The 14286-nt window shown below is 41.0% G+C and overlaps 1 protein-coding gene across 1 annotated transcript in view; it reads right to left on the bottom strand.

The window, feature by feature from the left end:
* The window catches only part of CTNNA3 (catenin alpha 3), a 577780-nt gene that overhangs the window by 52732 nt on the left and 510762 nt on the right, over nt 1-14286 (bottom strand).

Below are 14286 nucleotides of genomic sequence, written 5' to 3' on the forward strand. Positions count from 1 at the left end.
TGGCTTACACAATGCAATGTTTCTTTCCCAATGCTATCACAAAATGGTTTGTGATTATTAAAAACAAATGTTACAAAGTAACCTATGAGACTTGTAAAAGGAGGCTGATTTCACCACATTATCCTAATAATTCATTAGGATACATATTAGAGCTACATGTGTGCAAATGATATCTCACAATTCTCCAGAGAAATTGGGACCATCTCATCAGCTGGAGGTCAGGTGACCAGTGCTGCCTCACTATTTTGTCCACTTCTGTTTAATAGTTGACTAACACTTTAACAATATGTGCTCTCTTCTCTGTACCAAAAGCACACAGTCTCATCTGCCACTAAGGCATGTGTGCTGCTGCTGTTGTTTTGAAGTCTGAGCAGCTGAAAATGTCCATTAGCATTCAATAAGTCTTTAGTTGTTGAAGTTAGGCCTCAACTGAAGTTAGACCACTTACAACCAATAAAAATTGATACTGAAAAACTGTGCTGGCATTTGCCATTTTCTTTCACCTGTCCCACCCATTTTCTCTAATTTTTGGGTAAATTTTGCAAAAACATGGTGTGGCATTCAACTAACTTTTATTCAGAATAAACCAAATGAAATTATTAGACCACACTTAGTCATTTTCATTAATGTCAGTTGGTCTACTTTAAGTAAAAAATTGTTGAATACCACCCATAGTTCATCAGCTAGACACTTTGATTTAATTTGATATCTCATTTGTCTCTCTTAAGACTATAGCAAGTGTTCCAAAGCCTGACTTCGCAAATACATATTTTAGTTACACTCCTTATTGCTTCATATTAATTGCATGCTATTTGATATAATCATTTAAGTGACCCAACTCTCTTTTCCTGGGATTAAAAGACACTTGCATTTTCCAAGAAAGCTCCCTACATTTTCAAGTTAGAATTCAAATGCCAGACCTGTATGATGAGAACGTCTGTGTAGGTGCGCCTCTAATCATTTATTTATCTGCACATGTTGAGTTGTGCATTACCAAACACTCACGCCTATTTGCATAGAAACAGACTGCATTTATTCAAATTGCTTTTAAAGATGAATATAACTTTATACTGAAAGAATGATTGCTCATAAAGATTGTATGTGCTGAATTCTGAGCTAACAAGGAATTGGGTTTGACTACAATTGCCCTGTGTTTCTCCTGTTCTTAGTTTGATTTATGAATACCAAAAGACAAAACAGTATAACTCAGAGCTTTCCAAACTTTTCATGTTGGCGAGACTTTTTAGACATGCATCATTTCGCGACACAGTAACTCAGTTTTACTAGCAAACCAGAGGTTAAGCTAAATCCTTTACTGCCCTGGGAGGAGCACGGGGAGCATTTGCACGACACACCTAATGTGTCATGACACACAGTTTGGGAAGCTCTAGTATAACCTGTGCTGACATAATGGAAGTAAAACTGGTTTCTAGAATAACCAAGTCTAACAAGAACTTGTTTGCACACACATCTCTCACAGCTTGTTTGAAAGATGCAGAATGGAACACTTTCTAGTAGTTTATGCATTGTTTAGAAAAATATGCCCAGGTGACCCAAATGCAAAAATAAGTTAGTGCTGGGGTAGTGGTTCTCATGTTTGGAAACCACCACAGACTTTTAAAAACCACCACCACCAAAGGCTTTTTATTCCAAGACAAACAATCCTGGATGGCCTCACTACAATGAAAAATATATAATCTTTTGTGTGACATCTACCAAAATTCTGACCACAACAAGCTCTAATGACAGATAAAACCCTGGTTGAACTAATTAAATTCTAGATGAAATAGTTTTATTACAGACATATACACACTTGCTTTCATTTGTCATTTTTCACTCCTGTCACCTAATTTTAGTATAGTGCAGCTGGCACTACTTGGAGCTATAGCTCAGAACATCTGGAGGGCACCAGGTATGGGAAGGATGGCCTATGCTGACAGGCAGTGGTTCTTCAGAGTCCCATTTATAGGGCTTTCTCAGCCCCTAGGACCTTTTTCCTGGAAAGAATATGCATTGTCCTTTCCCTTGTTACTGAAAGGGGGTGGGCTATGGCAATGGAGGAATCAACATGGTGCAGAATGTTGGATTCATTCTGCCGTTGCCTCCACCGTATCTAAGAGCAGTAGGCTACCTTAGTGATAGCAGGAGAAGCTACAGGACATACATGGCCCAGTCCTGCAACACAGCTACCCCCTCCTCCAGAGCATCTGCCACCTGAGGTGTCCCCTGAACTATGCCCAATGGTAGGGCTGGCTCTGATGCCTAAAGATCCATGCCTAACCCTGAGCACACATACTTTTAAAACCTATAAATGTCCATAGAGGAAAGCTATCATCTACTTTGGGCACCACACAACAGCAACTGGTTGGCTACTGTTGAAAACAGAGTCCTAACCTAGATGGAACTTTGCCTTGGTTCAGAAAGACAACAAAAGACTACATTCTTAAACCATCCTGGTAAATATGAGCTTACAATATGATTGGGCAGGCTGCTCAGAAAAGAAAATCCTTAAAAACAGCTTCATTATAAGTGTATTTGTTTTTTATTATTACATGCAGGAAACCCCAGATTTTACTGTTCCACAGTATATATTCTTTTTTTTCCTAAGCAGAAGACAATCACCGTAGGCAAATATGCAAAGTCACTTAGCTGCAGTGATGGGTACAAGCTTAGACAGCTTTTTCACTTTTTAAAAAACAATCCTCAGACCCTAGAGCAAAGCACAACTGGTGTTACATCTGCAATGCAGAGAGGACTTGACTTATCTAAATCTATAGTTTTGGTCAGAACAAACGGCATGTAAGAAAATGCAGGATTCAATGCTGTCTTGATTCAGTTCTATACTGAGAGGATGTTGAAACAATACGACAGACAAAAGTAATGGAGGGGCTCCACTGTGGGAGATGCAGTCACTCAAGCATTTTTCAGTCAATTATGTAATCGTAAACATCTACAAAGGTTGCCTCTAGACTCCAGTATTCTGTGGGAAGGATTCAAGTGCATACTAGAATTTTAGGTTAGTGCAATTCAACTGATTTAAACAACTCTATTGTCCTAGCCCCAAAATTCCCCCTCCATGACTTTTTGCCATTAGATCTGAAATGTGTGGAATGATTGAATAATTAACAGGGAAATGTATAAACACCACATAAGCAAATCAGGATGTTCATTGTTGTATAACTTTGCTGCAAAAAATAAATAAATCAGTAGGAATGATCAAAAAAGACTGGATATAGTCTAACCTGCATGAACATTGTGCAAGCAAATCAGGATGAATAGACCAAAATGGACAAGCATAATAAAAGAGCTCAATTCATATTGAGCTCTTTCAGCTCATGGCAACCACAGTTTTTAGTCAATCTATGAAGAGTTTTACTAACGTTGCTGTGGACTGGATCAGTTGAGTGAATGGTTGATGCCACATGCTGAACTCAGCACAGATTGGCTTCTGACTAGATTTACATTGCTATTGCTAGTTACTGGTAGTTTAGTCAAGAATATTTTTTTTATATTGCAGATAGTACCTTTTCCCAAGTCTGCTCCATGCCCTATGTTCTGCTGACTTTGCCTCCCAAATGAATGGCATGGATGATCTCGCCTAATTCTGCAGTCAATGCAAGGATGCCACACAGCTACATAGGCAGTCATATCTATGCAATGACATATCTTAAACAAATGTGAACCTTTTCACCGAAAATGAAAAATTGCTGGTAGGCATTTTTTTTAAACCCTTCTGGAATTATTTACCAAAGCTGTGAGATGTTCTTTTGAATACCGGTATATTTTGCCAAAGCTCTTGGCAAATTCTTTGTGAATCCAGAGTTCTTGTTCAGTGAAAACAACTGTGAAAGGTTGAGGGTTTATCAAGACTCCATGTAAGATTTAGTTAACTCCTCTAAGCAACTTTTTGACAATGCATAAATTCTGTAAGAGTCAATTAATATGCATTTCCCCGCAGGGTCCAATCATCATGTCTGTACTAGCTTTTCCGTTATTCACCAGTGACCCTATTGCTGGAAGACCAATACGTCCTATAAAAATTAACAAGCAACATTCTTTATTTTAAGCATTAAAAATGCTGCCTCATTGACAATATTGAACAGACTGTACTTGCACTGGAAACCTCAGTCCAACTGCCTAAATAGTCCTAAAAGACCTGGGCCCACAGAACTTGCATCCCACTTCCATTGACACATGCACTCTTGCCACCACCCCTCGACCTGGAAACAGAATACCTGAGCTAGGTGCAGGTGAGTGGGGGGGGGGTAACAAATGGGGAAGCTAAGTGTAGTCCTAAAGTTATGGGCCAAATATTGAGAGGGGAATTTGGAGCTTTGGGGAGGGAATGTGTAGAAGATACAGGTGGGGTGGGGGGTGGGCATATGGGAAAACCATAAGGGGGTCCAAATATGAGGTAGTGTATTTGCTTGTAATAATAATAATAATAATAAATTTTTATTTATACCCCGCCCTTCCCAGCCAAAAAACCGGGCTCAGGGCGGCTAACATCAATTAAAATCACAGCAAAAAACATAAAAACGATCAATTTAAAATAACAGATTAAAATACAAATTTAAAAATTCAATTTAAACTGCAGATCTCAATTTCAAAATAACCCACCAATAAAATATGAAGCATAAATATTAAACAGAAACCAACCCAAAGGCCAGGTGGAACAGCTCTGTCTTGCAGGCCCTGCGGAAAGAACAGCTCTGGAACAGCTCTGTCTTGCAGGCCCTCCCTCCCCTTGCCTTCTCTCCCTCTCTCTTTCCCCATTGCCTTTTTTAGCGTCTAAGGGGGCAGGGGAATGCTACTGCTCTTGACTGCAAGTCTGTAAGGGGCTGCCTAACCTGGCAGGGGTTGCAGTTCATATAATGAAGGCTGCTGCCTCATCAAATCATTGATAGTGGGATTAACCATTTTAGTTGACGGACTAAGCTTGTATTATGAGGGAAATTGTCCTCAAGGGGTATGCGTGGATGAGAGAGGAAGCATGTCTTTGGGCAGGGTTGGTCACAGATATAGTGGTACCTTGGTTCTCAAACGTAATCTGTTCTGGAAGACCGTTCAACTTCCAAAACGTTCGGAAACTGAGGCGCAAAGTGCTAGCTACAAGTTTGATTAGAAAAATGGAAAAACGCAGCGAAAGGCGTTCGACTTCTGAGACGCGTTTGAAAATGGAAGCAATTACTTCCGGATTTTCGGCTTTTGAAAACCAAGGTACCACTGTACTGCTTTTTGCACTCACCTATTCATGCAAAATAGGCTGCCCGCTTCCCTCTATCCAGCCATGCAGCCCAAAAAGCTGTTCCTGAAAGTTGGGCGACCTTCCAAAATAGTGTGGGGCATGACATAGATGGAGGAGTTAATGAAGGAAGGAAAGATAGAAAATCCCACAGGGGAGCCACAAAATGTATGTAGTTGGTCAAGGGAGACATGGACTCAAAAGGTTTTTAAACGTCTGCCATAAAGGTTTTCCCTTCAGTGCAGAATACTGCTCACCTAGAGACTTGTCAAAGCTTGAGTCTCCCAGAAGAGAGAGACTGCAACATCCAGGAAAGGGACATGGCCGAGACCCTGAACAGGAGAACTTCATCCCAAAACATACTATTGCAGTTCCCACTTCATTTCTAATCTCAGGAGCGTGAAAAATGTTCTTTCAGATTCATTGCCTGTGATTCTGAAAAGGCTATAGTAGTAATTCTCTCATCGCACACGAAAGATTGATCCTCATTCTTTGCCTCTTCCAAGGAAGTTAGATGCATATGACATCAGTGACACTTTATACTACAAGGAGAGAAAAGTACTTAGAAAATGTTGAAGAACTCAACTTTGGGGAAGAGGGTATATAGAAAATATGGCATATCAGTATGGTGGTGTCATGGCGTAAAGATGTTAAAATCATGAAAGTGGAACAGAACTGTTATAATGCGCAATTGAGCTGTTTAGATGATGCCAAATGAATTTCAATACATCATTTTATACTCTGCCACACCATAATATATTTGAGGTAAAACACATTTTACAAAAACGGTATTTCAGATATGTTTTTCCAGAGTTCCTCAACATTTTATTGGTATTATTTTTCACTACTCTATGCCTTTCAAGGAGTGTTTTCTTGGCACCACAGGAGTAATGGTGCTGCCCTTGGGGGAAGAGACAAAAATGACAGTTATTTTGAAAAGCTCTAAAAAAGGACTTCTCAAATCACTTGTTGGTATTTTGGACAATATTTTACATAGGGCTCTAGAGCCCCAAGGAAACATTTCACACTGTGCAAGGATGAGTGTTGCCAAACTCTATCAATTCTTTGATACATAAAAAAGAAGAAAGGAAGGGGATTAGGTTGTAATTAAAGAAGGGTAAAACCCATTGAAGGAGCCCTGTGGAAGTATTCATATGCCTGGATTTTGGTGTCAGAAATCAGTATCATTTCTGGACTGCCAACCAGATACAGCCTTCCTCTTACCAGGCTGCACCCATGCATCCATGGCTGTGGAAGGAACGGTGTGATTCCTCAGCTGGAGTAGTCTCAGAACAGGTGATGGTCACATGTCTCATCAAGCCCAGGTGCTGTAATCAGCATGCTCAACTTCCCCTGTTGATTGGCCCATGGCTTGAATTTTCCAGGGAGCTATTTGGGACTGACCTCCAGGTGCCCTGACCTGAGGAAGGAACCTAGTCTGACTGGACTCTGGATGCGGACTGCACACTAACATCCGCAATGGGATCATGCACTCCAGCGTACTTGCTGCCAGGTAGTCCATGGTTCAGGACACAAATATGTTTCAAAATCCTGATCCCACCCGTTAGAGAATTTATTGTAACTCAGCTTATGTTACAAATTCCATGGAACAAGGTCCCATTGAGACATTGTCTGAAGCTGTGCAATTGCTGCTGCGCCGGTGGCAGGTTTCATAAGTGTCTGATATCCCCTAACCATACAGGTGGAAGAAGCAGACATTACCCAGAGCAGTGCGGGTAACAGGACTTGAGAGCATGTCTGCTTGGAATTCTCACCTCTGTTTTCGTCTTGCTTGGTCTTTTATTGAGAGTGAAGTCCATGCATGCTAATCATACTCTAATAATATTTATAGTTAAGCCCAGCGCTGGTATATTTTACACCTTGTTCACATTATGCTCCAAGCTGCTGTAGTCAGTTCAGTCATAACTCATATAATTCACGTCTACCTAGGAACTGCCTTTGGCTGAGACAAAAGGAAATCCACCTGATTTCATAACCCCTGCATTTGATTTACAAGTTACATTTGAATAGCACAGCCATGAGAACTGAGCAAGAACAAAAATGCTTAAGGGAAAGTATGCCATCTAAGATTCCAGTTAAAATTCAGAAAGCCTAGTTCCATAGCGATGTTGTAGGGCTGATTCACCAGTGTGGAAAGCCAGCAAGGGGGAGGTCCATAGCACAGTGTCAGAGCACTTGCTTTACCTACAAAAGGTCTTGGGTTCAATCCTTAGCAACAGCAGACAGGGCTGGGGAAATTCCCATTTGAAGTTCTAGGCAACTGCTGTCAGCCAGTGTAGACAATACTGAGCTAGAGCAGGGTTTCTCAAACTTGGGTGTCCAGTTGTTTTTTTACTACAACTCCCATCATCCCTAGGTAGTAGGACCAGTGGTCAGGGATGATTAGAATTGTAGTTCAAAAGCAACTGGAGACCCAAATTTGGGAAACTTTGAGCTAGACCATTCATTAGAGTTATAAGGCAAATTCCTAAGCCTAGCCTGCCAGGACAAATATTTACTGTAGGATTGTGGTATAGAAATATAAGGTGGCAGACAAATGTCTCATGATCTGTCATTAAGATATCTTTGATCTTTTTAGTTAGTACCTTTTACAGCCAGAGTCTATGCATGTCGAATCCAAAGTCAATTTATCTGAATCCAGTGAAATTTACTGCCAAGGGTGTGAGACTAAGATTGAAATTCTAGTTTTTTGGAGGCCCTTACAAGCATTCATAAGTGTACAAAACAGGAAATGCAAGCAATAATCTGCCCTCTACAGTGACTGTAGTTTGCTCCTGTGTGAGAAGTGCATTAATACAGTTCACTAGGCACAAAAGTGACCCATCTACCAGCAGCCATTGTTTATTTGCATCTTGAGCTAATGCTCTTCTGAGAATATTGAAATAGAAGGGCACATCCAAAGCCCTCCCTCTGTTCTGGTTTTTTAATCTATGCTTTTGCAAGTTTGGGGTTATTACTACTTTTTTAATGTAATCATGAACACTAAGAATCCTCCTCATCCCTAATGCTGTTCCTCTGAAACCCAAAAACATTTCCAAAGGAACAATTGCTCACAAAGCATTTACAGCAACATTTATAACCAAAACCCCTATACATGTATTGCATCATCAAGGCTATAATAAAGAGGCTCAGTCATGGGGGCTACGAAATTTAGAGGCAAGGCCAAATCTCCAGGTAGACATTGTCCTAAACTTACCCTACTGTGTAAGCAAACACACAAGCACAATGGCATGAAGGCAGAGAGAAAATTGATCCTATTGCTAACAGTCTCGTGGGTTTGTCAGCTTTTATACATAAGGATTTTGTTTGTTTGTTTCACAATACCCTTAACACCCATATGTCATTCCAAATAAATGGTGATTGCGTGGTTCTGTTATATTTTGTTGACCCAAGAGACAGCAATAGCTCTTTCAGAGCCCTTTAAGCCAGATTTTCAGCTCCATTTCATTGCACAAGAAGCCTGTATGTAATTCAGTGACCCAAAGCACATTAAGCAAACATGCCAAGTTCCAGCCTGGACAAATCAATGGACACATTTTAGTGGTACAGATGGATTATTTATGTCACTGGAGAGAAGCTTCTGAAGGACTCCCTGATAGATGAACTGCAAGACACTCTGCATGTTTCACTGGTGAAGCCTTGCCTTAAAGTGACCAAAAAAGGTCCAAGTCTCACTTCCAACTGAAAATTGGTGGAGTAACCAGGACCTACTGTTGATTGGTAATTATATTTTGTGGTTGGGAAGCTGTACGTGAAGACTTTATACAACATGACAGCCTTGTGGACATAAGGACTGGCCTTGTGGGACAATGCATTATACTTGTTATCAACAAAATAAAATGAGTTGGTACCCAGGCTTCATCATTTTGTAGTATGGATTTCTGCTCCTGATTATGTGGTCTGTATAATCCTAATGACCCATTACACTGACCTAAGCCAATGCTTACACTATTAGATCTCGTAAGTTGCTTTCCATGATCTCAAAATCAACACTACTCCTGCTTCATCCTGTTCATCTCCAGTCATATTAAAATATACATGCAATCAGTTCAGTGAGGTCCAGACAAACATTATGAAATATACACAACCAGGCGTATATTTGAGTCTTCGTAGAAGCCCAGGACTAATGTTTAAATAGGGTTAATTTGGACCACCATCTTGATTTGGAACAGCGCCCAGCATCCAAATATAGACAGACCACTTCCTCTACCTTGGGAACCTTCATGTTGAGTTTGGTAATGATACCTCAGGAGGTAAATTGGCGCAGGTTGGAACCATACAGCCAAATTGGGTAACACCTTCAGAGCCATCCAAATTGGCAAAGCGCTGCCAAATGAGGTGGTGATATCTTCATGGGTGTCCAAATTGGCAGAGTTTGGAACTGCTGTGCCAGCCATTGGGCAAAGTCATACCAAAGCCACATTTCAGACCACTATCTTCATTCAAAACAGTGTCTGGCATCCCAACAGCAATGAAAACTGCTGCTCTCACCTTGGGAACCCACATCAAATTTGGTGACAAAATCTCAAGAGGCATCCAATACACAGAGAACAGTCAAACCATTTCCCAAAATATATAGTAGATAAGCCTCACAACAACCAGAAACCACCAGCCTAGCACCGTAGTCCCCAAACTTCTTGGAATGGTTATGCTTGTTTTATTATTTTAATCTGTTTTTATAACTGCATCTTAATTTGTTATAACCTGCCCTGGTGAAGGGCGGGTAAGAAATCTTATAAATAGATAAAATACATTGAAAGCATTTTGGCACAAGGCTATGCGAGGCCGCCACAGAGGATGGGCACGATGCTTTACCTGGTGCTGAAGCCCAGTCCTGCCATTTTATCAGACTGGAAGGAAAAGAAGGGAATGCCAAGGGATTATCTGGGTTGGTTCTCTGATTGGGGTGACTGGTGAGAGACATACAGAATGCACAGCCAGTTCTGCATCCAGACACAATTCAAGAGTAGCTGCTGCACTGTACTCATGGGATGACCTAATAGACAGCATCACAACAACATTCTATTTCTAAGCAGTGAACTTTCTGTGATGCAAATTTCTGTAGTGTGCTTTTGCTTCTATGGAATTGAAAGTCACACCACACAGCCTCCACAGCAACTCTGCCAACAGTGTATCGGTAAAGGGTCAGCAATAGCAACAACTTTATGGCCAATTAAAAACCCTGTTATTTTGCAAGTGAATATGCAACAAGGGTCGATGGCAAAAGTAATGCAAGTGAAATGGTTATCTAAGCAGAGGTGCTGCAGGTTAATGCTGTGGGAGTTTCCGCTATGAATAAAACAAAATAAAATAAAAATTGAAACCTGGAAATGGACAATTTTGTTTCACAGTAGCTTAAACACAATTGAAGATAAATGACAAAGTTTCGAGAAAGCCAATTTAAAAAAAACACCAAAATAAAATAAAATATAAACTTCTCTGCAGAAGTACACTTGGGCTGATAGCTTTAGAATATCTTTGCTATGGTGTTTTCCCTCTGAGGTACAAATATGTTCTATTTCTGCAAGGACTATAAATTTCCATACAAATTAGGGCTCTATAAGAATTGCATTGTAATGCTAATTAGATAACTAAGTCTTGTCAAATGGATGCAAAAAAATCCAATAATCATTATGCTTGTTTTTCATTATTGCAGCATATTGTTAATTTCCTCCAGGGCTTATTATTGCTTAAATTAGAGAATAGCATTTACAGTAGGATGGCACTGAAAATGTATTTTTCTCGATGGAGAAGAAGATAGGAGCTAATGCTACTAGCAGTACAATACTGATTCACACAGCCAGCTTGGCTATGATATGAGAGAATCAAGAATAATTGTGTAACTGATGGTGGATTAGATCCAAAATATTTATATTCTTCTATCTCTTGTTTCCACCAACTCATTTCAGGGAAGCTGTGAAACTCTTGAACCTGTGGTCTGGAGGTAGATTTGGGTGGATGGGGGTAAATAAATTGAGGATTAATTAAGAGAAAGGTGCTGTGAATTGAGGCATACAAATTCAGTGAATAGCTAGCTGTATTTTGGTTTGCGTACTGTTTCAGGAAATGCAAATTAGGTAAATTCACACTAAAATGTGAACTGAACTGAATTTCTCCTCTACCTCTACTCACATATACGTTCCAACAAAGATCCATGGCAATAAGAGTTTATAGTTGGCAGGTTCAAATTCAGGTTCAAGTATTTATTTAGGCTTCCTATTAATCCCAGATGAGAGGCTGAGTAATTCCTGCTTGGACAATCTCCCCATAGGTTTATGTAGGTTGGTTATTTTCCTGCAGAGGGAGAGGTGGTGGGGTCTTTGAGTTCATATATATCTTTTTCTAATAGCATGATGGTGCAATTGATACTTATTTTCTCATGTTCAATGAGGCTTCCTCCCATGTAAGTGCTCAGAAGACTGCTGCTTGACAAGCACCAACTACCTGCTACCTGTGCCATCCTTTTATCTATTACTATTCTTTTCATTATTAATATGTTATTATAGATTATTAGATATTGCTGCTGCCGTTGTTTTGTTGTGTATGGGGTATAGAGGAGGGGTAGTACCTCTGATGGGGGACACATTATGCTCCTTCTGGGGGAGTTTGTCTACCTTTGGTCCCCATCCTACACTCAGCTCTCACCCGTGGCCCCCAGGAGCTGTCAGCATGTGACAGCGGCCACATCCCAGAAACGACTTCAACTGGCCAGCAAAACCAGGTGAGGGTCTCAAACCCTCGGGGAGTTAAGGACTTCCCCTGCATGCGAAGACAGGCTCTGATGAGACCAATAGTGGGTCCAACAGTCAATTAGGTGGTTTCTGAATGTGCTGTAAGGGAAAATGAAGGGTAGGTGGCCTCTTGTACAGCTCCTTCTGGCAACTCCTGTTGCCAAGCTGGTGTCAAATGTGTTGCTCTGCTTTTCTTTGGACCACATCAGCGAGGCCGAGAGGACAGTATTTTCTGGCCAGCCCAAGACCGCCATACAAACTGCCCTGGGAAGGTCACTTCAGTGCTGCTAACACAGCAGTTTTACTTCACCCCAGAGGTACACTCCATTGTCTCTATAAAATTGTCCTCATAAAATTCAACCAACAGTAAGATCAACATAACTAGATCAAAAGCAGCTGCAGTTAGAGCTCCACAAGTGATTGACTAGCCAAATCTTAACTTGGTGCTGGAATGAGACCAATGAAGGTGCCAGCTGGTCCTCTGAGGGAAAGGCATTCCATGGCTGGGGGTAATACAGAAAAGAAAGCCTTCTCTTACACCTCCACATAATAGACAACTGGGTGTCATCAGCATATCGACAGCACACAACTTCAAATCCAGTTGCTTTATATAGATGTTAAATAACATTGCAGAAAAGAAGGAACTTTGCAGTACCACAAACCCAAATTGCCATGGGAGAGGACCCTGCAAGTAGCAGTGGGGCCAGGAGCAGCCCATCCTGCTTCACCAAGCGTAGCAAACTGGGAATGTGCCCTCCTGCCCCTCCCCCCACCCTTCCGCTGCCAGCGGGACACCCCCTTCTCACTGAGTTTCGGCAAAAGGCCTTGCCAATCGTCTTCTCTGGGGTGGGGGGAGATGAGTGGCGGCACTGTGCAGTGGAAGCTGTGGTACAGGCTGGGTGCTGTCTCTTACTCTTTTACCACCTGAGGCAGCTACTTCATCCAGCTCTTCGTGGAGCAACCATAACATTGTGTCTCTAAAGAGGGTTCCCGGTTAAGTGGGGACTCAGGGTTTGCCTGAAAGGGATCTTGCAAGCATGTCTTGCCCTACCTTATTCCACAAATGCCCCTTCAGGTGGCTCACACAAGGAGTTGTGACTGATTGTAGAAGATACCACACAGGAACCTGATAGAAGTTCTCTGTAATGCCCCAATACGCTTATAGATTGAAAGGCTTCCTGGAGAGGAACTGCATCATTTCCTTTTTGTCACAGTGCTAATTGTTGGCACTAAATAATGATGTACATAGTCAAACAACATTACTGTAATTGACCACCATTGATGTTATTTCGTCATGCTTGCACTCTGATCATAGTTATTAATGTTGGCAGGTCATAAATGTCGCTTGCTGTGAAACAGAGTATCTTTTAACTCTGATTATCCATCACTTGTGAATGTATAAATTGTGTTGACTATGAAAATTGTGCTGCATATGGAGGCAACAAAGCAATGAAGGGTACACGTCTCTCGTTTCCATAGCAAAAGAAAGGGTTTATTTTTAAATCAGCTTTTTGTTGAGATGACATCTAGTCACATATATAATTAGAAACATCAGCTGGGAATTGGAGATGTCTAAGGGGAATTAAATTCCACTGACTATCTATAGAGCAGAGTACATTTGAAAAGGATGGATTGGTGAGGAAAAGATGCTCACAGGGAATAAATGTAGAGTCCTTGTATGTCCTGTAACAGAACCTAGACAGAGCTCTTATGCCATATTTTAAAACATTTTCTTCCAAGAACATTAACCAGATTTTTTCATAGGAAAATGTTTTGTATAGACTGTTCTTCTGTGGTCACAGACAGCAGCACTTTCAATTTGTTCTCTTGCCATCAATTGGTTCAGGGAAATCTTTAATTCGTTAATAAAACTCTCAAGGGATTCTTCTCTGGGCAGCTGATAAACCACTTGGCACATCATCACAGCCCAAGTTAAACACATACCCCCAAACTCAATTAAGTCAGTTAATAACTGGTTGTGGAAAATTCTGGACTTCTTGAGCAGTGATACATATTTGTATCTCAGTGGATCATTGAATATGTGGCTTTTCCATATACAGTGGTACCTCGGGTTACAGACGCTTCAGGTTACAGACTCCGCTAACCCGGAAGTAGTACCTCAGGTTAAGAACTTTGCTTCAGGATGAGAACAGAAATTGGCGGCAGCGGCAGCAGGAGGCCCCATTAGCTAAAGTGGTACCTCAGGTTAAGAACAGTTTCAGGTTAAGAACGGACCTCCAGAACAAATTAAGTTCTTAACCCGAGGTACCACTGTACTAGATAATACTG

The sequence above is a fragment of the Lacerta agilis genome, chromosome 5, assembly GCF_009819535.1.
Source record: "Lacerta agilis isolate rLacAgi1 chromosome 5, rLacAgi1.pri, whole genome shotgun sequence".
NCBI classification, from domain to species: Eukaryota; Metazoa; Chordata; class Lepidosauria; order Squamata; family Lacertidae; genus Lacerta; species Lacerta agilis.